The sequence below is a fragment of the Heptranchias perlo genome, chromosome 30, assembly GCF_035084215.1.
Source record: "Heptranchias perlo isolate sHepPer1 chromosome 30, sHepPer1.hap1, whole genome shotgun sequence".
Lineage (NCBI taxonomy): Eukaryota > Metazoa > Chordata > Chondrichthyes > Hexanchiformes > Hexanchidae > Heptranchias > Heptranchias perlo.
In genome coordinates this window covers 11334163-11355660 of record NC_090354.1, presented here as the reverse complement: position 1 = coordinate 11355660, position 21498 = coordinate 11334163, and the positions used below count along the sequence as shown (strand labels likewise).

Genomic DNA, 21498 nt, shown 5'->3' with positions numbered 1-21498 from the left:
TGTTGGTAATCCTCCTGTATCTTGGCCAAGTGGCCATTATTCATATGTGAGCTTTGACAGTGATTGTCAGCAGCCTATTTGACCTCAGGAGGAGAAGTTTGAGAGGTGCATCACAGGGGTCAAAATTGCAATGATACAGAGAAGACTAGCATGGGACAGCAAACAGGGGCCAAACCTTGACCAAATTTTTTTTCCTTGCCTAACCTAGGGCACACTGGGACCAATTATTGTACCCTACTGCCCATCTGGCTGAGATCAGCTAACTGGTAATGGACCATGGATGGAACCTGGCATCTCACCTAGTCCTGCAAGGCTCAGCAACTGGACTGATTGGCCTCGCACATCCCCGATTTCCTTTGCCCCACCTTGGCGGCCATGTCTTCAGCTGTCTAGGCCCTAAACTCTGGATTTTCCTCCCTAAACCTCTCCGCCTCTCTCCCCTCTTTTAAGACCCTCCATAAAACCTACCTCTTTGACCAAGCTTTTGGTCACCTGTTCTAATATCTCCTTATGTGGCTTGGTATCAAATTTTGTCTGATTATTACTCCTGAAAAGTGCCTTGGGACTAGGGTTTCAAACCTCCATGGTTGGTCTTGGATCTCCAGGAATTGAAGATTAATCTCCAGGATGCTGCTGCAAGCAATCCTGGAGAAAAATCACAGAGACATTTTCTTTCAACAAATCTGTTTATTAGTTATAAAAATATTGGAGATGGCTGACAGTCAAGAATCATCCAATTGGATAATGAAGAACCTTTTTGCTATCCAATTGGTGTGGGAAGGTGGTGCGCTGTGAGGATGGATATGTTGGGCGACCAATGGTGTGAGTGTGTTGAGGCAGGGGGTCATGTGATGAAACCTTCAGGAATATGTTCAAACAGAGTTGGTGACAACAACAACAACATGCATTTATATAGCACCTTTAATGTAGTAAAATGTCCCAAGGCACTTCACAGGAGCGTTATCAAACAAAATTTGACACTGAGCCACATAAGGAGATATTAGGACAGGTGAAAGAGGTAGGTTTTAAGGAGCATCTTAAAGGAGGGGAGGTAGAGATGTGGAGAGGTTTAGGGAAGGAATTCCAGAGCTTAGGGCCTAGGCAGCTGGAAGCACGGCTGCCAATGGCCGAGCCAACCCTACTTGGGATGTTTTTTTTATTCGTTCATGGGATGTGGGCATCGCTGGCGAGGCTGGCATTTATTGCCCGTCCCTAATTGCCCTTGAGAAGGTGGTGGTGAGCCACCTTCTTGAACCGCCGCTGTCCGTGTGGCGAAGGTTCTCCCACAGTGCTGTTAGGAAGGGAGTTCCAGAATTTTGACCCAGCGATGATGAAGGAACGGCGATATATTTCCAAATCGGGATGATGTGTGACTTGGAGGGGAACGTGCAGGTGGTGTTGTTCCCATGTGCCTGCTGCCCTTGTCCTTCTAGGTGGTAGAGGTCGCGGGTTTGGGAGGTGCTGTCGAAGAAGCCTTGGCGAGTTGCTGCAGTGCATCCTGTGGATGGTACACACTGCAGCCACTGTGCGCCGGTGGTAAAGGGAGTGAATGTTTAGGGTGGTGGATGGGGTGCCAATCAAGCGGGCTGCTTTGTCCTGGATGGTGTAGTTGGAGCTGCACTCATCCAGGCAAGTGGAGAGTATAAAAGGCGCTATATAAATGCAAGTTATTGTTGGCTGTTTGTTGAGCCAGCCATCCATCCATCGGCAGAGCCCTCGTTTTTTTTTTGCTTCTTCTTCTTCTTCTGTGTGGGGTTTTTAAAAAAAAAATGTGAATTGCAGACGGTCCCTAAAGCGGCTGCAAGGAAGCGTGTGTCAATCGATGCGTTTTTTGAAGCTGAGAGGCGGAAATGGAGCGGAAGTGGGAGGGAGGCGGCCGGACTGCGTCAGCGTGAGCGGGGCCGAGGGCTCGAGCGGGGAGGAAAGAGAAAGGGAAAAAAAAATTAAGTGAGGAGAGAGGAAAAAAATAACAAAACTAATAACAAACAAGAGGCGCCGACAAACGGGCAGCTCTTGACAAAAAAAAACAGGTAAGAGGCACCTCAGCCACCGGGCCTGCTTAATTTATTTTTAAAAAAAATGTACTTGTAACGCGATCGCTGGTCGTTGTTTAATGAGGGTTTTATTTTTTTTTTAAAAAGGCAATAAATGTAATAATTTTTTAAAAAACCCCGAGCCCGTTATTCGCACGTTGGCCGCACGTTGCGGGTTTCGCTTTTACATTCATTCGGTCGGTTTTAAAATTTGCTTTGAAATTAATTGTGGAACTTTTCTTCTGTCAGGTTAATTCGTGTTTATGCTCCTGTGTTTTGTCAAACTCCTTTTTTTAAATGTTTTTTTTTTGAATCCAATTTTATTTTTTGGGGGGAGGGGAGTTGTGTTGGGGAGGAGGTGGGGGGGGGCAGATTTTAGTGACGTTACTTTAAATTAAAAAATTATGTCAAGTTTTTACTCTTTGGGATAGGTTTATTTTGGAAGGTGTTTGAATTTGGAGTCATTTCTTTCTTTTTTTTTGGTGTGTGTGTCGTTAAATGTTTCTATGAGGTTGAAGTCTCAGCTCTTCCAGTGCGGGGGACTGGAGTTAAAATGTTATAGTTTTGTTTTCTTGATCTGGAGGAGATGGTTTGGGGTTGTTCGAGGAGTTGGGCCCGGTTTTGCCTCCCCGATCTTTCCTGAGTATGAAGGCGGGGGAAGTGAGCTGTGCCGAGAGCTTAAAGGGAAGGGCTGTCATTGCGCGCAGGGAATGGAATTGGAGGCACATTTGTATTTCCTGTTGAGAGAAACTCCAGACCAGGTTCACTTCACTTCAGTTTTTTTTTTGTCGCCATTGACTGACCAAGTGCAGTGTCAAACCTAATATTGTCTCTGAAATTACAGTATAATTGCATATCAATTGTGTGGTCATGTGTTGCAAATTGGTCCTCCTCAGTCCAATTCACAGCCGTCAGGGTTTGCCAGAGAAAAGTTCACAGTGGCAGGAGTTTACAGTACTTCTATAATAAGATTTTGCTTTTATTATGATTAAAGATTTAGCTGCAGAAAATAAAAATTATTATTTTAATACTGAAGTTTCAATGAAAATTAAAGAAGGAAACTCTTTGGTTAAGTGCTTATCCACAAAACCTTTAAAATCAGTTTTTATTTCCACAAAAATGAATGAATTTTTCTGGGTTGGAGAATCAGTTTAAAAAAAAATACATATATTTTTACCCAATTCTGACCAGCAAAAAGACAAACAGTGAATCCAGAGATAAATGCTTTGTGAACAGTGTTAGTGATGTGTGGTGTTGTTATGTAAACAGCAAGCACAATTAAGTCAAATGCGCCTCCAGGGACACATCCACTCAATTTTGGAATGGGCGTTACTTTTACTTAGAATCGACAGCACAGAAACAAGACAATAACATTTGGCCCAACTGGTCTATGCTGGTGTTTATACACCACATGAGCTCCCTCCCTCTATAATTACACCTTCCCACATATTCCCCTGTCCCTCATGTATGCATCATTTCTCTTAAATGTGTCAATGATCTCTGCTTCAACCACTCCATGTGGCAGCGAGTTCCATGTTTTCACCACTCTGTGTAAAGGAATTCCTCCTAAAATTTTTTTTTATTTGTTCATAGGATGTAGGTGTCGCTGGCAAGGCCAGTATTTATTGCCCATCCCTAATTGCCCTTGAGAAGGTGGTGGTGAGCCGCCTTCTTGAACCGCTGCAGTCCGTGTGGTGAAGGTTCTCCCTCAGTGCTGCTAGGTAGGGAGTTCCAAGATTTTGACCCAGCGACGATGAAGGAACGGCGATATATTTCCAAGTCGGGATGGTGTGTGACTTGGAGGGGAACGTGCAGGTAGTGTTGTTCCCATGTGCCTGCTGCCCTTGTCTTTCATGGTGGTAGAGGTCGTGGGTTTGGGAGGTGCTGTCAAAGAAGCCTTGGTGAGTTGCTACAATGCATCCTGTGGATGGTACACACTGCAGCCACGGTGCACTGGTGGCGAAGGGAGTGAATGTTTAGGGTGGTGGATGGGGTGCCAATCAAGCGTGCTGCTTTTTCCTGGATGGTGTCGAGCTTCTTGAGTGTTGTTGGAGCTGCACTCATCCAGGCAAGTGGAGAGTATTCCATCACACTCCTGACTTGTGCCTTGTAGATGGTGGAAAGGCTTTGGGGGGTGAATCACTTGCCACAGAATACCCCAGCCTCTGACCTGCTCTTGTAGCCACAGTATTTATATGGCTGGTCGAGTTAAGTTTCTGGTCAATGGTGACCCCCAGGATATTGATGGTGGGGATTCGGCAATGGTAATACCGTTGAATGTCAAGGGGAGGTGGTTAGACTCTCTCTTGTTGGAGATGGTCATTCCCTGGCACTTGTCTGGCGCGAATGTTAGTTGCCATTTATCAGCCCAAGCCTGGATGTTGTCCAGGAACTTCCCCATTTCTGACCTTATGATGGAGGGAAGGTCATTGATGAAGCAGCTGAAGATGGTTGGGTCTCGGACACTGCCCTGAGGAACTCCTGCAGCAACGTCCTGGGGCTGAGATGATTGGCCTCCAACAACCACTACCATCTCCTTTTGTGCTAGATATGACTCCAGCCAGTGGAGAGTTTTCCCCCAGATTCCCAATGTCTTCAATTTGATCTGTTCATTGCTGTCTCATAATTATGCCACCTTGTTCTGGACTCGTCCACAAGTGGAAACAGTTTCTCCATATTCACCCTGTCAAACTCCTTCACGTTTTTAAAGACCTATCAGGTCTCCTCTTGGTCTTCTGTTTTACAGAAAAAAGAGCCCTAGCCTGTTCAGTTTTTCCTGTTAGTTGCATCCTCTCGATTCTGGTAACCTCCTTGTAATTTGAGAGAGGTTCTTTAAGCACTTTGAAGAGTTTGAGAGAACGTTTAAGTGCTGTTTCATACCTGACACTCCTGACCTGTGGTGCCAAAAGGACAATGAAGATGGTGTTCAAACAGGCTTTGTGATAAATCTTAATAGGAAACATTCTGATTACTGGCCACCTAAGCATCAGCCTGAAGTACATCACTTGTCAACATCTTAGCTTAATTAAGCTAAGAAAGAGCATTTATGGTTTATAATGGAGATGGGACAAAAAAGTAATGTGTGTGCATCAACATGTATGCTCATTAAGAGCTTTGTGAAACAGTTACGCTCTGAAGCAGTATGATGTATACTTGAAGAGCCTAGATAATTACAGCTATGTTAACAAAATGCATACATTTCGTACTAAGATCACAATATATTCTTGGCACAGACTGCAAAATTATATTTTAACATCAAATCTTTCATATTTGTCAGCTGTTAAAAATATTTGTGCTTCAAGATATTCTGAGGGTGATGCGCTACAGTAAACATACACTTTATCAGTCAATACCTTGCAGCACAGCCTATTCACAGACTATAAATGTATTTTACTAAAATAATTTGACAGTATTTTGTGATCATCGAAACTTGTTATATTGAAGCATACTGCTTTTATACTGCATTTTAGTGATTGTAATACTGATTCTCTCTGAATTTACCTATTTTTTGGACTATAATTTTTCCCATGATTTTCTGTGTTTTGGTGCTTAAAAATAAAAAAAAACTGAAGAAAGCCCAAATTTAAAAAAAAAATTGTGATTAAAACTGACTTTTAAGGTCATGTTTATTCCTTCTCATTAGTTGGTGGAAAAAGTGCTTTTAAAGGGCACCTCAAGACTCTTGAGGAAAAGACTAACTCCTGGCAACCTGATAAAGAGGAGATAAAGATTCCAGATCAGTTTGGAAATGAATAACCTGGGTGCCAAGCTTAACTCCTTTCCAATTTTAAATCAGGTTGGCCTGCAAATTTAGTATTCTTTTGCAACAATAACTAAGATGTGGAGATGCCGGTGATGGACTGGGGTGGACAAATGTAAGGACTTGCACAACACCAGGTTATAGTCCAACAGTTTTATTTTAAATCACAAGCTTTCGGAGCTTTCCTCCTTCGTCAGGTGACGAAGGAGGAAAGCTTCGAAAGCTTGTGATTTAAAATAAAACTGTTGGACTATAACCTGGTGTTGTGCAAGTTCTTACAATAATAACTAAGATACTATTAGTTATACAATCCTGGTCAAACAAAACAGAAATTATGTACCCTGTCAGTAATCTCGTTCAGCCATATATACTGCAATGCATCCCCTATACCAGTTGACTATGTCCCTGCCCTGTGGAACATCCTCCCCGAATACCTTTGTCATACCACCCCTCTGTTTTCAAATACATCCTTAAAATTTCTTCTCTTTGACCAGTCTTTGGCTCCCTAACCTAACATTTTTTTGTCTTCCAAATTTCTCTCCTGTTTTGATTCCACTGTTCTCCTCCACCCTACAAAGCATTTTGAGGCATTTCTGTATGAGAAGCACTGACACGTGTATATTCTGCGCTTAAACTGATTTTTTTTTCTCTTTAAAAAGCTTACCACCTATATGCAAGTCAATACGATGTGTTTGTTTTTTTTCTGAGAATTCCAACTTTGCCCAACTAAATCTAATTCATTAAATTAATAATGCAGATTGGAAAAGTGGGTAAGAGGTGACACTTCAGTAATGTCATAAAAAACACATTTTTCCAAAATATTAATTTTATATAAAGGTCCACACACATTCTGCTAACCCAGAGGGTATAGCTTTTCAGTTAAATGTTGAGAAACCATGTAATGTTTTGCTTAGTGATCTCAATTGAAGAATATTTTCATTTAAAAATTGGATCGCCTAACAACTCGGCTGTTGAGTGCACCACATAATGTGGTACTGAGCCAGAGAGGCCAAGAAACATAGAGAATAGGAGCAAGAGTAGGCCATTCGGCCCTTTGGGCCTGCTCCGCCATTCAAAATGATCATGGCTGATCGTCTATCTCAGTACCCTGTTCCCGCTTTTTCCCCATATCCCTTGATCCCTTTAGCATTAAGAAATATATCTATCTCCTTCTTGAATACATCTAATGACTTGGCCTCCACTGCCTTCTGTGGTGGAGAATTCCACAGGTTCACCACCCTCTGAGTGAAGAAATTTCTCCTCATCTCGGTTCTAATTGGGAAGAAGTCCAAGTCCAATCCCTGGTCTGTACTCTTTACTGTTCTCAGCTAATAGTGGGGTACTGTAGTTGATATTAAGGACTCTGGCCAGGGATAAGGAAAAATCAACCAGCATTTCTGTTCCTCTTTGTACTCTAGTGACTCCTGTTGGAAAATGCATGTGTATGGACTTTGGGTGAGGACGTGGTCAAGCTTGGCTGTGCTGTGGGCTCGCTCTTCCCACCTCTCCGAAGTAACTTGTTGTCAAACCCATATCATAGTTCCTCACTTCAGAAAGTTGAGATCAGAATAATTCAGAAATACTGACAATTGTTAAGATTTAGTAACTAAGACTATGTTATCCTAATTGCTAAATATTTTTTTCATAAACAAACTTACTTGCTCCTAGGAGTAACTTCAGTCTGTTGTATCATAAATGTGTAGCTCAGGGTTTTATTGCGTGCTGCAGGATGGTGCAGGAGGATCGGGTTTGAATCCGAGTTTCTTTTTTGCTGGGCTTGCACGTGGGTTTGTTTCTACTCCTCTTTCCCTCAACCCACACCCAGATAGAAAGATGCTAATCTGATCAGGGTTGTCTTGAACGGAGAAGGAGGAAGTTTCCTTTTTGAACATCCTACTGATTTTTTGGGTTTTTTTATCAGCTGGTTTGGAATCCAGAAGCAACAATAGAAGTTAATTACTTTCTCCCATCTCCTTGTGGATTTTCCACACAGGAACTGTAGGAGGTTATGGTTCCACCTTAAATTTGGGATAAGAACATTTTGTTTAGTATTGTCTATTTTTACCAAATGCCTAAATTGATGCCAATGGAAAGGAAAATTGGGGGGTGGTGGGGGTATATAGCAGGTGGCCAATCTGATACTGCCAGTTTTACACCCCTGCCGAAGTTGAAAGTTCTGCTCTCTCCTGGACTGATGGAGAAAGTTGCAGCCAAATATAGATAGGCACATGTTAAAAGCTGCACCATGAAGTCTTGAGTAGCTTCAACATTATGGAATCAACTGTCAGAAAAATGAAGCATAATGTATCTTGGCTTTTTTTCTTCCTTCTGTGGTTCTTGGATTAAAAAGCAGGTTTATTTTCTGCTTGTTTTGATGCAACAGCCTCAGAATATAAATGTTGTCTAACAGGTTATCTGTGGGAGGGGCTAAGCCATTCAATTCAAATACAAGCATCTCATTGGTTTTGTTTGAATATATTTTTGGCAGCATTTTCTGAATTTGATACACAAATTTTGCTTGTCCTGGTAATTTTTGAAAAAGTATCTCAGCCTGTCTTCAAAATAAGTAATTTGCTTGAAGCCGTCATAGCGAAAGTGATAGACCAAAGAGACTCTGGTCAGCAACAAACTGCCATGTAAAGGATAATATTCAGTCCAGTTGCTAAAATTCAGATAGGTTTTCGATTTTCATCATAACAACAACAAAAATATTTATTGAGTGCCATTAACATAGAAAAAATATCCCAAGTTGCTTCAGAGGCTTAAGGATAAAATGGATGCTGAGCCAAGGAAGGAGATATTAGGATGGATGACCAAAAAGCTTCGTCAAAGAGGTGAGTTTAAAGGAGGAGGAGTTTAGGGAGGGAATTCGAAAGTGTGGGGCCTAGACAGCTGAAGGCACATCATGGAGGGTGGAACAAAGTGGAGGGGGATGCTAAGAGTCCAGTGTCAGAGGAATGGCAAGTTTGTGGGGAGGGGGTTTGTAAGGCTGGAGGAGGTCACAGAGATTGGGAATGGCGAAGCATTGAAGTAGTATAAAGGCAGGATAAGAATTTTCATTTGGAGGCATTGGGAGACCAGGAACTAATGTTGGTCAGGGAGGACAGTGGTGAAGGCTGATTGGAACTTGGTGCGGGATAGGCTACGCACAGCTGAGTTTTGGATGAGCTGAAGGTTATGGCGGGTAGAGAATGGGTAGTCAGCCACGAGCGTTGGAATAGTCGAGTCTGGAGATGACAAAGGCTTAGATGAGGATTTCAGCAGCAGATAGGCAGGGGCAGAGGCGGAAGTAGGTGGCCTTTGTGATGGAGAGGGTATGGGCTCGAAACTCAGCTCGGGGTCGATTTGGTAGGGTGGTCCAGTAACTCTTTTTCTTCCAAGGTGTGAACCTGTAAGTACTGTAAATCTGCACTGTCATTTCTTCTGTTCACATCCATTTACTGATTAATAAATCTTTGGCAGTTTGAAGCCGAAGCCATGGTCTAATCAAGTGCCTTCTAACTTTGAAGAAAATCATGAGGGCACATGATATAACCAGGAGCCAAAAAATAGTTTTATATATTTTCTACTTTGATCTCTGAGCTTGTTATAAATTACCTAGATGTTGAGTAAGTGAAGACATACCTTAGGTCATGGGGAGTGGGGGCTCATCTACAGGAATCATCTCCAGACACGGAAACCGAGAAAAATGTCGAACTTATCGATCCTTCTGGACATAGCATTAGCATACACTGTCTAACCCATGAGGGAAGGGAGTTAATGGTTGTATTCCTTTTCACCTGTTTGTTTCTGCCAACATTGTGCAAGTAAAATAACCAAAGAGTGGCTTCACAGTTCTTTGCCAAATTTTGCAGCCAAATTCTGCTGAAGATAAACCACTTTTCCTTTTTGCAACTGGGTTTGGTGTGATAAAAATCAAGAAGGTGTCTGTGCTGTCTTAAATTTCAGCATAATGCCTATGAGACGGGGGATTAGTTTCTGCTGCCTTGTTTCAAATGTGAAATTCTGAGTTATTTTTGCCCATTCTTCAGTTCACAATTGATAAATTGTATGTTTCCCATTTCACGATTAACATTTTAAGATGCTTGATTCTTGGGCTTTTAGTTAAAATATGTTATGTTATGAAATTCTTCGTTTGATACAGCTTGAAGTAGCTCTGGTTATCGTGGTAGAAGAGGAAGGAGGAGAGACCTGAGGGAAATATTACTGGAGAGATAGGAAAATGCAGAAAATATTACTGAACTTCAAGTTGGTAGTCTATTGAAATAAAAGTCAGGCATGAGAAACGCCCATTTGACCCATTGAAGTTTATCCATCTCGTAACCAAATTCTCATCGTGGCATCCAACTGTATGTTGAATAACCCTGAGTTTTTATCTTTTTCCCCTGCATGGAAGACCAAACATTTACTGTGCTGAATAAAGATGTTCTTCCTGATCTGTTTTAAATTTACTTCTTACTAATTTCAGTTATGTGCTTTGGCCCTTCTTTCCTGACATACTTTGAAGTAATATCTTTTCTTTACCTGTTCCCTAAATATTTTATGTACTTAGATTCACTGAGTTGCTTAACTACCTTCTTTCTAGACTGTAAAGTCAAATCTTGTCTTAATCTTTCCTCATGAACCAAACTGCACGTCGTGCTTGGAAGTGTGGTCTGACCAATGCATCGTATGACTTAGCCTAATTTCTGTCGACTTGTATTCGGCTGTGCTGGTTATACATGTCAGCATCCTATTAACTTATTTTTAATTACTTTACCACATTGATCAGGCATGGATGTTGCTTGTCTTATCATTGTCAGGTCCATTTCTAAGTTTTCTCATGCTAATTCAATTTTGTAATATTTTACATTTACCAGTCAAATTTAACTTGCGATAACTCTGCCTAATTCCATTACCAAACTAAATTATTTTCCGAATCTTTTGCGGCATACTCTGTCTTTACTGCTTTCCTTATTTTAATGTTCATGGCAAATTTGACAAGGTTGCACTTAGCTTTGTAATTGATACGGAGTAGAAACATTTACGGGAATCCACTTTTCTCCTCTCCTCCAATTTGACATTGCATCTAGTGTACTTTCTGTTCCTATTTTCCAAGTTTTTTTTTAATCTCTTACCATATTCTATCCAGGGTTCCTGTGTTTTTCTGGAGACACTTTTTTTGTATAAAAGCACAAACCAAATTGAGTAAGTCTCTTACTACCCTACCTTGATTGTGGCTGGACTAGAAGCAGACTGTATATGCGCACTTCTCATCCACCCGCCATCTCTTCAGAGGCAGAGTGTTAGATGTAGTACTGTAGGGTCTCACTGCATTGAGCTAGGGTGGAGAAATGCAAAACTGGCTGGATTGGGGGTTGAATCCTAATTCTTAAAAGAAATATAAAAAAGCACTTGTGATGTCTATTTTCTTTGTGTTTCTCCCAACTAATTTAAAGAACTTGTGCCCCTTTTTTTCAAATGGTGAACTCGAGCTTTAAGTTGCGTTTTAAAGCTATATTATCTCCATTGCTTTTATCATTTAAATATTAATACTTACATAAGTCTGGCATAGTTTGAAAGGCTCTAAAATTTGTTTTTGAAGATATTGCTGTTGAGTGCTTTTTTATTTTCAGGACGGATTCATGTCATTGCACTGCCGGTGACTAGGTTCACAGCAGAAAAGCTGTTGAACATATTGGTATATTCACAGTGGTTATGCTTCTAGGGTTTCATCATATAGTTTTCTCATGCTCAGTATTTGGGACCACTCTTGTAATTGAGCCACTCTCCCTATGAGCCAAAGTATCACCTTATATGCACAATATTTGGCAATGTAGCATTGCCAGGGGTTGATGCTGCTGTTTTTGACTTACTAGCATTGATGTGAGATCTTTGTTTTTGTATCCTTTGGATAGCAAAAGAAAAGCACTCTTCAGACCATGCAAAATAGGCTGCAATTGAAAATTAAATTCGTAGAAAGTCAATACAGCAGATTATACTTGATTACAGAACTTGGGAATCAAGCCTCCATGGGTACAAAAATAATAAACTGCACAACATGTCGCTAACTTAACGATATAGAATCTACATCACAAACTTATCCATGAGGTTTGGTCTGTCTTCATGGAGCCTCCATGCCTCCACATGGCTGCAGTACTGTGCAACTGGAAGAACTGAAGAGCTGCCAGCTGGCAATCAAATCTTACCCCCAGAGACACTGTCTTGGACGTCTGCTGCTGACAGGACTGGGTTACTTAAGTTCAAGACAGCCCTTTAGGAGTGCCAATCAACAATAAGGATACATGACTACCTTTTGTGCAGATGAAAATCAATCTTGATTACCTGGCCATTAGGAATGACAATATTTGTCTGAAGCATTCAGACTTCTGATAACCAGCTGCAGGCCTGAAATGATGAGTAAACAATCAGAACAGCTGAGATGGTTGCTTACAAAAGGTAGACTGACCCACTATGTGTTTTCTAAATACACATGAAGAATTGGGTTGACCCAAACAGGATAATCTAAACCTGAAGTAAGCAAAACTAAAGTAAACCTCAAAGTCCCATCACATTTGTCTATCTATTTCAATATATTAAAGATCTTGTGTATATTATATAGAACACTTCCTGTACATATCACATTGCCTGTATGTGTCTTACTGACTGTAACACTGGCCATGGGCAGCAGCCTGATGCTTTTACAACTTTCAAGTTGATTTTAAAAAGTTTTTTTAATGTCTTTAAAACGGTACACTTTTCAAAGAAATTATTTAAAAAATGTTCCCACTGCTCTCTGCTTGTTCCCACCACTGCTGCCACTACAATTATTTCTATCGCCTCCTGAATCTCTGGCTTTGGCTGTTTACAGCCGCAACCCCTCCTTTCCATTGAACCTTTGTGCCTCCCAGGTCTCCTGCCTCCTTTCTTCAGTAGGATGAAGGCTAATAGCCTCAATTATCCTCTATCGCTGCCCCTCAAAATTCTGCCAGAAACCAGGTGTCTTCTCGTATCCTTTTTTTTTTTCCCCACCAACCTTGTCCCCCTTTCGATTTGTGATATTCTTTCAATTTTCCACTGGTCTTATCTCCCCTCAGACCTGCTCATACCACCACCATTATCCTTCTATCCCACTCATTGCCTGCTGACAGCTGCCTGCTGCCAGATAGGCTGCTGGCATTGATGAGCAACATGGGAGAGTAATAGTGGGAGGTTGTGAGAAGAGACTGGGACAATCTAAGGTCTAGTTAGTGGACTGCAAGGGGATACTAGTGCAGATAGACACTGGGAGAGAACAATGATTCACTGCCCAGCTCTCCTGTGCTGCTAGATTCTGGGACATCTCAATCCTGTACTGTAAAATCCTAGAACTTTTTTTTCTCTTCCCCCACCCCGCCCTAAATCCAGTGCGGTCAGATCCCCAATGCTTTGTAGAGTTGGTGTACCTCACAACCTTCCCTGTTCAGCTGTTTGAGCCCACGCTCTCTCTCTACAGCAGTCAGACTCCACAGCTCTTCTACTCTAACTCTGACATCATAACTTCCCCTCAGCTCAGACCCCACAACTGTTCTTGCACATCACACCCCCGCACCAAGGTCTCTTAGACAGTGGGATCCCTTCTCAGTGATCTGAGACTGGGATTTGCCTCTCCAATGTTGCCACAGGCCATGCACCACGCTCTCAGTATGGGCACAGCCATGCAAACCTCCCCATTGTAGATGGATTGTGGGACCCCACTTATTGGTATTACAGCCCAGGACCCTGCCTCACTGACGTCACACCTCAGGAATCCCCAATGAGCTTTATCCCACATTTTGTTCTGCAAAGGCCAGATTCCTCTTGATGGTGCTTCTAAACTGAATCTCCTCTTCAGTGACTTTCTGCCAAAATCTCGGGCCACCAACAATGGTTTCAAAGTACATGCCTTCCCAGTGTTGCTAAACTTGGTAACCCTTCCCATATGACTAAACCCTTCCCATATGACTAAACATAATTGCCGACCTCCAATCTTGTCTTGTCTACCATCTTGCTGTGTATTCTGCTCTTTTGAAAAAGGTAATATATAAAAATGGAATACATGAATAATTTTTTAAGATGATTAAAGGATTTGATAAGGTAGATAGAGAGAAACTATTTCCTCCTGATGGGAGAGTCCTGAACAAGGAGGCATAACCTGAAAATTAGAGCTAGGTGTTCAGTTGTGATGTCAGGAAGCACTTCTCACACACGGTACAAAAATGAGATTGATAGATTTTTGTTAGGCAAGGATATTAAGGGTTACAGAATCAAGGCGGGTAGATGGAGTGAAGATACAGATCATCCATGATCTAATTGAATGGCAGACCAGACTTGAAGGGCTGAATGGCTTACTCCTGTCCTAGGTTTCTAAAAGAACCAGCAACAGCATGGGAGACCCACTAGTAGATATTAAAAATGTGTCTGTAATATTTGAAGGGGTTCTCCAGATAGTGTGAAAGGCTAAAAATGGCTACTTGCGCTCTTCCTCCAACATTTCCTTTGTTCTGCCCAAGTTACAGCAAGGGTTTGGGAGAACCCCAGCAAAAGTTCAGGGCCAAAGTCCTTCTATAACATGAGCTGTGATTGATTTCCCCCTATCCATTTCATTGATTTTCGTAATGCAGCATCATTGTTTTACATTTCTGTAGGTTTATTTCAAAATCTCTGGCAACAGCAGCCATATGAGAGATCTACTTGTCAGGTGCATGGGAACACCATCACCTCCAAGTCACAAACCATTCTGACTTGGACATATATTACTATTCCACCATTGTCGCTGGGTCAAAATCCTGGAATACCTACCTAACAGCATAGTTGGAGCACCTTCACCACACAGATTGCAGAGGTTCAAGAAGGCGGCCCACCACCATCTTCTATGGGCAACTAGGGATGGACAAAAAATACTGGCCTTGCCAATAATGCCCACATTGAACTCCACCTACCATATTCTTGCTCACTCACTTAGTCTGCCTATGTCCCTTTGTAACTTCCTGCTTCCGTCTACCCAACTTACTGTGCCTCCTAGCTTAGTGTCTGTCATCTGTAAACTTGGATATGCAACTCTCTATTCATTCATCATTAATGTACATGGTGAAAAGCTGAAGATCTGTTGTGCAAAACCTTATTGAATGCTTACTGAAAGTCCATATGGACAATATCTATAGACACTCCTCTATCCACCAAGCCAATGACCTCTTCAAAAAATTCAACGAGATTAATTAAGACAGCTGATACTTGTTCCAAGTGCTCAGTCACTCTGTCCCTGATGATAGGTGCTAGTAACTTCCCCACAATTGATGTGAAACTGACAGGTCAATAGTTACACGGTTTCTCTCTCCTGTTTTTTAAATAATGGAGTGACATTTGCAATTTTCCAATCCACAGGCACAATTCCCAAATCTAGAGAGCTTTGGCAAATGATGACTAACACATCTGCAATTCTCCTATTTCACTTAACACCCTGGGGTGGAAACCATCAGGCCCTGGAGATTTCTCAATCTGAGGCACAAAAGTATGACAAATACATGACAAGAGGAAGTAAGGTTTATAGGAATTGCGCAGAGATGTACGATTTTTTAATATATTAAAAATTGCAGATGACACTCCATTCAGAAATGTAGTAAACAGTAAGGAGGATAGTAACAGACCAGGACGACTTGGACAGACTGGTGAAATGAGCAGACACATGGCAGATACAATTTTAATGCAGAGAAGTGTAAAGTGATGCATTTTGGTAGGAAGAATGAGGAGAGGCATTATGAACTATATGGTCCAATTTTAAAGGGGATGCAGGAACAGAGACCTGGGGGTTTACATACAAGAAGCTTTAAAGGTGGCAGGACAAGTTGAGAAGGCTGTTAAAAAGCATATGGGACCCTTGGCTTTATAAACAGAGGCAGAGAGTACAAGAGCAAGGACGTTATGCTACCTTTATAAATCACTGGTTAGGCTCTAGCTGGAGTATTGTGTCCAATTCTGGGGACCACACTTTGGGAAGGATGCCAAGGCCTTAGAGAGGGTGCAGAAGAGATTTACTAGAATGGTACCAGGAATGTGGGACTTCAGTTACATGGAGAGACTAGAGAAGCTGGGATTGTTCTCTTTAGAGCAGAGAAGGTTATGGGGAGAATTAATAGAGGTGTTTAAAATCATGAAGGGTTTTGACAGAGTAAATAAGGAGAAACTGTTTCCAGTGACTGAAGGGTCCATAACCAGAGGACACAGATTTAAGGTAATTGGCATAAGAACCAGAGTATTGTTTACGCAGCGAGCTGTTATGGTCTGGAATGCATTGCCTGAAAGGGTGGTGGAGGCAGATTCAATTGGTAAATACTTGAAGGGGAAAAAAATTGCAGGGCTATAGGGAAAGAGCAGGGGAGTGGGACTAATTGGATAGCTCTTTGAAAGAGCTGGCACAGGCACGATGGGCCAAATGGCCTTCTGTGCTGTAACAGTTGTATGATGGAAGTCCTATTCTTTTCTCCATTACCATTTTCCTACGTGTATTAAAACTGCTAAGTTCCTCCCCTTGATTTATTTTTAGGTTCCCTTGTACCGTTGATATTTTGTCCTTCTCTTGCACTGTGAAAACGATACAAAGCATTCATTTAGTGAATCTGCCCTTTTTTTATTGCCTATTATAGTCTTGCCTGCATCTGTCCTTAATGGGCCCACATTTCCCTTTACCACTCTCTCAATATATTAATAAAAACTTTTGCTGTTTAAACTCGCAAGTGATATCAAAGCTTTTTTTCTCATTCTATTTTTGTACCTCCATTACTTACTTTGTATCCCATTGTTACTTTATGTAGCTCTCCCAGTCATCTAGATTTCCACTTTTCTTGCATTTGTGTAAGCCTTTTCTTTTAGCTTGATGCTGTCTACCATGTTTGTTGGCCGTGGTTGCTTTACTACACAATTGGAGCCTTTACCTATTAGGGATATACACTGGTTTTGTCTTGTACCAAATACTTAGTTGAATACCGAGGGAGTGCTGCACTGTTGGAGGTGCCGTTTTTTGGATGAAACGTTAAACTGAGGTCCTGTCTGCCTTCTCAGGTGGGGATGAAAGATCCCATGGAGCTGTTTGAAGAAGAGTAGGGGTGTTCTCTCGATATCCTAGTCAACATTCATCCCTCATCCAATACCACTAAAACAATTTAATTGTTCACTTATCTCATTGCTGTTTGTGGGAGCGTGCTCTGCACAAACTGGCTGTCGCATTTCATTACATTACAACAGTGACGACACATCTAAAGTACTTAATTGGCTGTGAAGTGCTTTGGGACGTCCTGAGATCGTGAAAGGCGCTACATAAATGCACTGTTCGTTTGTAGGTTTACCCATTAACAGGCACATTATTGTGGCAATGTAGATAGAGGTGGTTTCACATTGCATTCAACTTGTGATTACCTGACCTGTGAGTGCTTGTGGCTGGCTGATACTGGGTGCTAGAAGTAGAAAAGTGTTCCATTCTCCAGTCATGTCATCACTCATTTTGAGCATAAATTCAGTGCATAATTATTAGAAGAAAAAAATCTGTGCAAGGTTTGTCTCTTTATTTGTGTAATTATGATAGTCAAAGCTTACCATCATCCTTGTGTATCATTTAAAAACTTATTCAATCCACAATTCAGGAAAAAATTATCATGGTTAGATTCTGCATTACAAGCTTTAATTGTTGAACAAAATAAAATCGCATTTGGCTTAGCAAAAATGCAGTGACTGTTTCAACAATTAAAATAGGTTGCTAGTGCCAAGTAACCAATTAAGTCTTTTCCTGTCTGAAGCATCTGCAATAGTAAATGCGTGGGAAGATCTCTGCAGCTTTTTCTTCTGAAGGAGCTTAATAAATTTAGTGCAGGCAATGACTTGTCAGCAGACTGCAAACATGACACATTCAATAACCACACTACTGTATCAGAACAATGAGGTGGCCACTTGCATGATCCAAAAATCTTTATTGAAGGTCATAAACTAATAACTTTGAGGTGTTTAGTGATGGATATTTTCTTTGTTTTTTTCCCCCTTGTTTTCCCACAAGACTACTCGCCGCTGCTCGTTCTTCTAACTGAAAATAAAATGAACAGCAATCAGTCAATTTCATCAGTGCAACTGAAATCCAAGCTTTTACATTTGGTACTGCTCTATCTTTTCCATAATGTTATAACTGTTGTATTGATCATCTTTTCCTCTGCCCCCAAATAAAACTTAGAGATTATATGTCCATACATCTGGTATAGTCTGTGTACTAAATGTAAGTTATCTAGACTCTAATTTGCCGAAGCATTCTACCAAATTCAGCATCCTCCCTCGCACTCTGCTAGATTCGAGTCAGGCCTCCACCTGGACTACATACAGAATAGATTTCTACTGTCCCTGCGTGGTGTTCCATCAGCATTAAAAGGGAACCTCACCCAAAATCCTCTCTTTAAAAAAAAGTTAAGGGACTGCTGCAGATGTTTCATTATCCACGATCCAATTATCTAGAAGAATTATCACAGGGAAATGTTCGGTGTAAGATGTTGGCTCATTGTAGAGCCTGCTAACACCAGTTTCCTCCTGATACTAATCAACCTCAGGCCAAGAAAAATTACATTGTTTTATTATGCTTGGCTTAATTTATGTATTTTGGGTATTGCTGTAACATAAGTAGAAGTCCAAAGTTTAGGAACTTTATTGGCCAATTTCAATAATTCACTGAGGAGGTACCCTCCATTATGATGAAAAATGGATGCAATGCATGCTTAAAATTAAATGCCTACTCTTGATTTACAGTTCAGAATTTAAGCACTTTTATAAATATCATGAATGGTAACTTGATTTTTTTTTGCCTTCAAAGTTGGATAGTTAAATTTTAGGACAGATTGATGTGCTGAGAAACAACAAAAATGCCTTGTTGACCTGGGAAATTCCAAATTTAATTGGTACAGAATACAATTTTTCATTTGATTTACTTTATTTACAGTATGAGTGCTTTCTGAGCCTGACAAATTAAGATTAAGTTGCATGGTTACATGTACCTCGCAATGTAATGGACATGTTGGGTATGGCTCAAGTTAAGTGGAATACTACTATGTTGGTTAATCAACAAACAATTTGAATTCAAAGGGTTTTATAAAATTACAAAATACACATGTACAAAAATCACTTTAATTTAGAGCGTATCCAGGAAGCCTCAGTGCTACAAGTGGAGAATATTTTATTTTGGCTGAAATTATTCTGTTCATGCTACATCTTATTAATCATTGTTTTGGTATTCCTCAACTTTTTAAAGGAACAGTCGGTTATAACTATACAAGTCATGAATACCAAAAAATCTTGCCACTGTTGTCTCTCGAACTGTGACCCATCCCATCACTGAGGGTACAGATCTTTAGCCATATGACATGTACCCTGCTAATTGCATACTTCTTGCCATAATGTGCTCTGTTACTGCATGCAGGCAGCTCCTTCACATTTTAACATTAGTCAGTCAGTTTCTCAGCTAATACCCAATATCCTTTCTGCATATTATATGCTTCTAAAACATCCAACCTGTGCTCAGTGTTGTCAAATATATTTTAATTTTGGTTTAAATGTCTCTCGCATAGCTTATCCATTTAAGGTTGTAAGAATTTTTAGGAATGGCTTTTTTTGATTGATCTCAGCCATACCTTTTAGCTTTATATCCCTTCTTTCTCCAGAAATTTATCTAATTACCTCTTCAGCCCACTTTTAGGGTTTCCATCAGTGGTTTTTCTTAGTAACTTATGGAATAAGTCTGTTACCTTTTTGTATGAAAACATTTTTGACCGACTTCCCCTTGTACCCTTAACTTCTTAATTGTAACTTGCATCAACCAGTATTTGAACCTATTGCCATCGTGAACAGTATGCCTGGATCAACTTAGTCAATTTCCTTAATCTTTAAAATTTCAGTTCGGTTACTTTAGTCTCTTCTAATGAAAACAAGCACAGCTTTCTTAACTTTTCCTCATTACTTAGAGGTTTGTGGTATACTTTTTTTTGTCATCTGCAAACTTGGAAGTTTTGCTTGTGACACCCATGTCTAAATCAATCAATTATGTTTATACTTAAAATAGCAGAGTAATGTTGTGGAAGTACTGAGCTTTGGGTTGTTAGTGCTATGACGAGGAGAAAGGGCACAAACTTGTGCCCTGCTCTACTACTTGTGCCAAGTGAGGAGGCTGCATCTGCCAGCAGGGAGGAAAAAAATCATCGCAGTTGGGCAGATTCTATTGCCTCTTGGTTATATTGTATAAAGCTACTGTCCTTATAACACTGTTTATCCTCTGCCTATAGTGAGCAGCACCTCAGGAGATGTGTATAGTCATTTTTTTAAAAAGGAAGCTTGTTGGGTGCTGTACAAAATTGTTGCTGGGATAGTTTTTTTTAATTCACAGGATGTGGGCATTGTTACCAAGGCTACCATTTATTACCCATCCCTAGTAACCCTTGAGAAGGTGGTGGTGAGCCCCTTTCGTGAACCGCTGCAGTCCATGTTGGGAAGGTACTCCCAACAGTGGTGTTAGATAAGGAGTTCCAGGATTTTGACTTAGCTTCGATGAAGGAATGGTGATTTATGTCCAAGTCAAGATGGTGTGTGACTTGGAGGGGAACTTGGAGGCGGTGGGGTCCCCATGCATTGCTGCCCTTGTCCTTCTAGATGGTAGAGTCACGGGGTTGGGAGGTGCTGTCAAAGAAGCCTTGGTGAGTTGCTGCATTGCATCCTGGAGATGGTACACACTGCAGCCATGGTGTGCCGGTGGTGGAAGGAGTGGATGTTTACAGTGGTGGATGGGCTGCCAATCAAGCGGCCTGCTCTGCCCTGGATTGCCCTTCTGTATTGAGTATCAGTGGTGTACAGTTGTCATTTGGTTATGTTGCTAAATGTTGCCCAATTACCTCCTTGCTGTGATAAGGGGACATTTTGCATCTGGACAAATTTAAAGTTTCCCTCCAGGAACATGTACCTGCTGAAATTGGAGAACTGTGCTGTGTCTCTAAATCTGTCCAGTATGTTGGCCAATATGGAAAATGGCAACAAGCTGCATGTTCAGGAAAAAAAATTGTCAATAGTACAGAAACAAAAATAGTTCTGCATTCTACGTAATGCTTGCTTCCAGTGTTGTCATGGATTGACTGATTTTCAAACTATGCATTTTCAAGTTGGTTACTTCCTTCCACTGCAACCCCTGTTATTAGTTCCATTAACTGTGTTACTTAAGTTAATGCTGCCAGTTATTTGAGTGAGCAATAACATAAACTAATAATGTAAACATTTATTTGTGAATGGGACAAATGACCGCAGTTGTCAAATATTGTGAAAAGATCATTTACTTTGAAAACTAGAGTGACATAGAAATTGCAACATGGAACTATTAACATTATAATCTGTTGCACCATATATTTAATCTAATTTTGAGAGTTTGCATCTCAGGCTTGTCAGTTATGAAACTAGTTGTCATAGAGTGAGTCAGTTGGCTGGATCTTTTAATCTGTTCAGAAATATTGAATGCTATGTGTGTGTGTCATGTGATGGTTCAGTGGCTGGATGTTTCTGGAGCTCCTCCATTTTTGCATAGTTATCTGGGAAGAAATTTAGTCTGGAAAAGGAAGACTTTCGCTCCACACATTCCTCAAAAAAAAGTGTTGGATCTAAAAAGTTGCAGGTTGTTGAGCCCTGTAGAATGCAAGGGGTAAAGTT

General features: G+C 40.9%; 1 protein-coding gene across 5 annotated transcripts in view; it reads left to right on the top strand.

Annotated features, from left to right (window-relative positions):
* The first annotated feature begins 1766 nt into the window (after positions 1 to 1766).
* LOC137299903 (signal transducer and activator of transcription 5B-like) overlaps positions 1767 to 21498 on the top strand; it is a 125590-nt gene continuing 105858 nt past the window's right edge. For 4 of the 5 annotated variants that reach the window (XM_067968886.1, XM_067968888.1, XM_067968890.1 and 1 more), the window contains exon 1: positions 1771 to 2030. The gene's annotated coding sequence lies outside the window, so the exon portion shown is untranslated. Of the gene's footprint in view, positions 2031 to 21498 lie in introns of all 5 variants that reach the window. The other variant, XM_067968892.1, reaches the window with a different exon arrangement.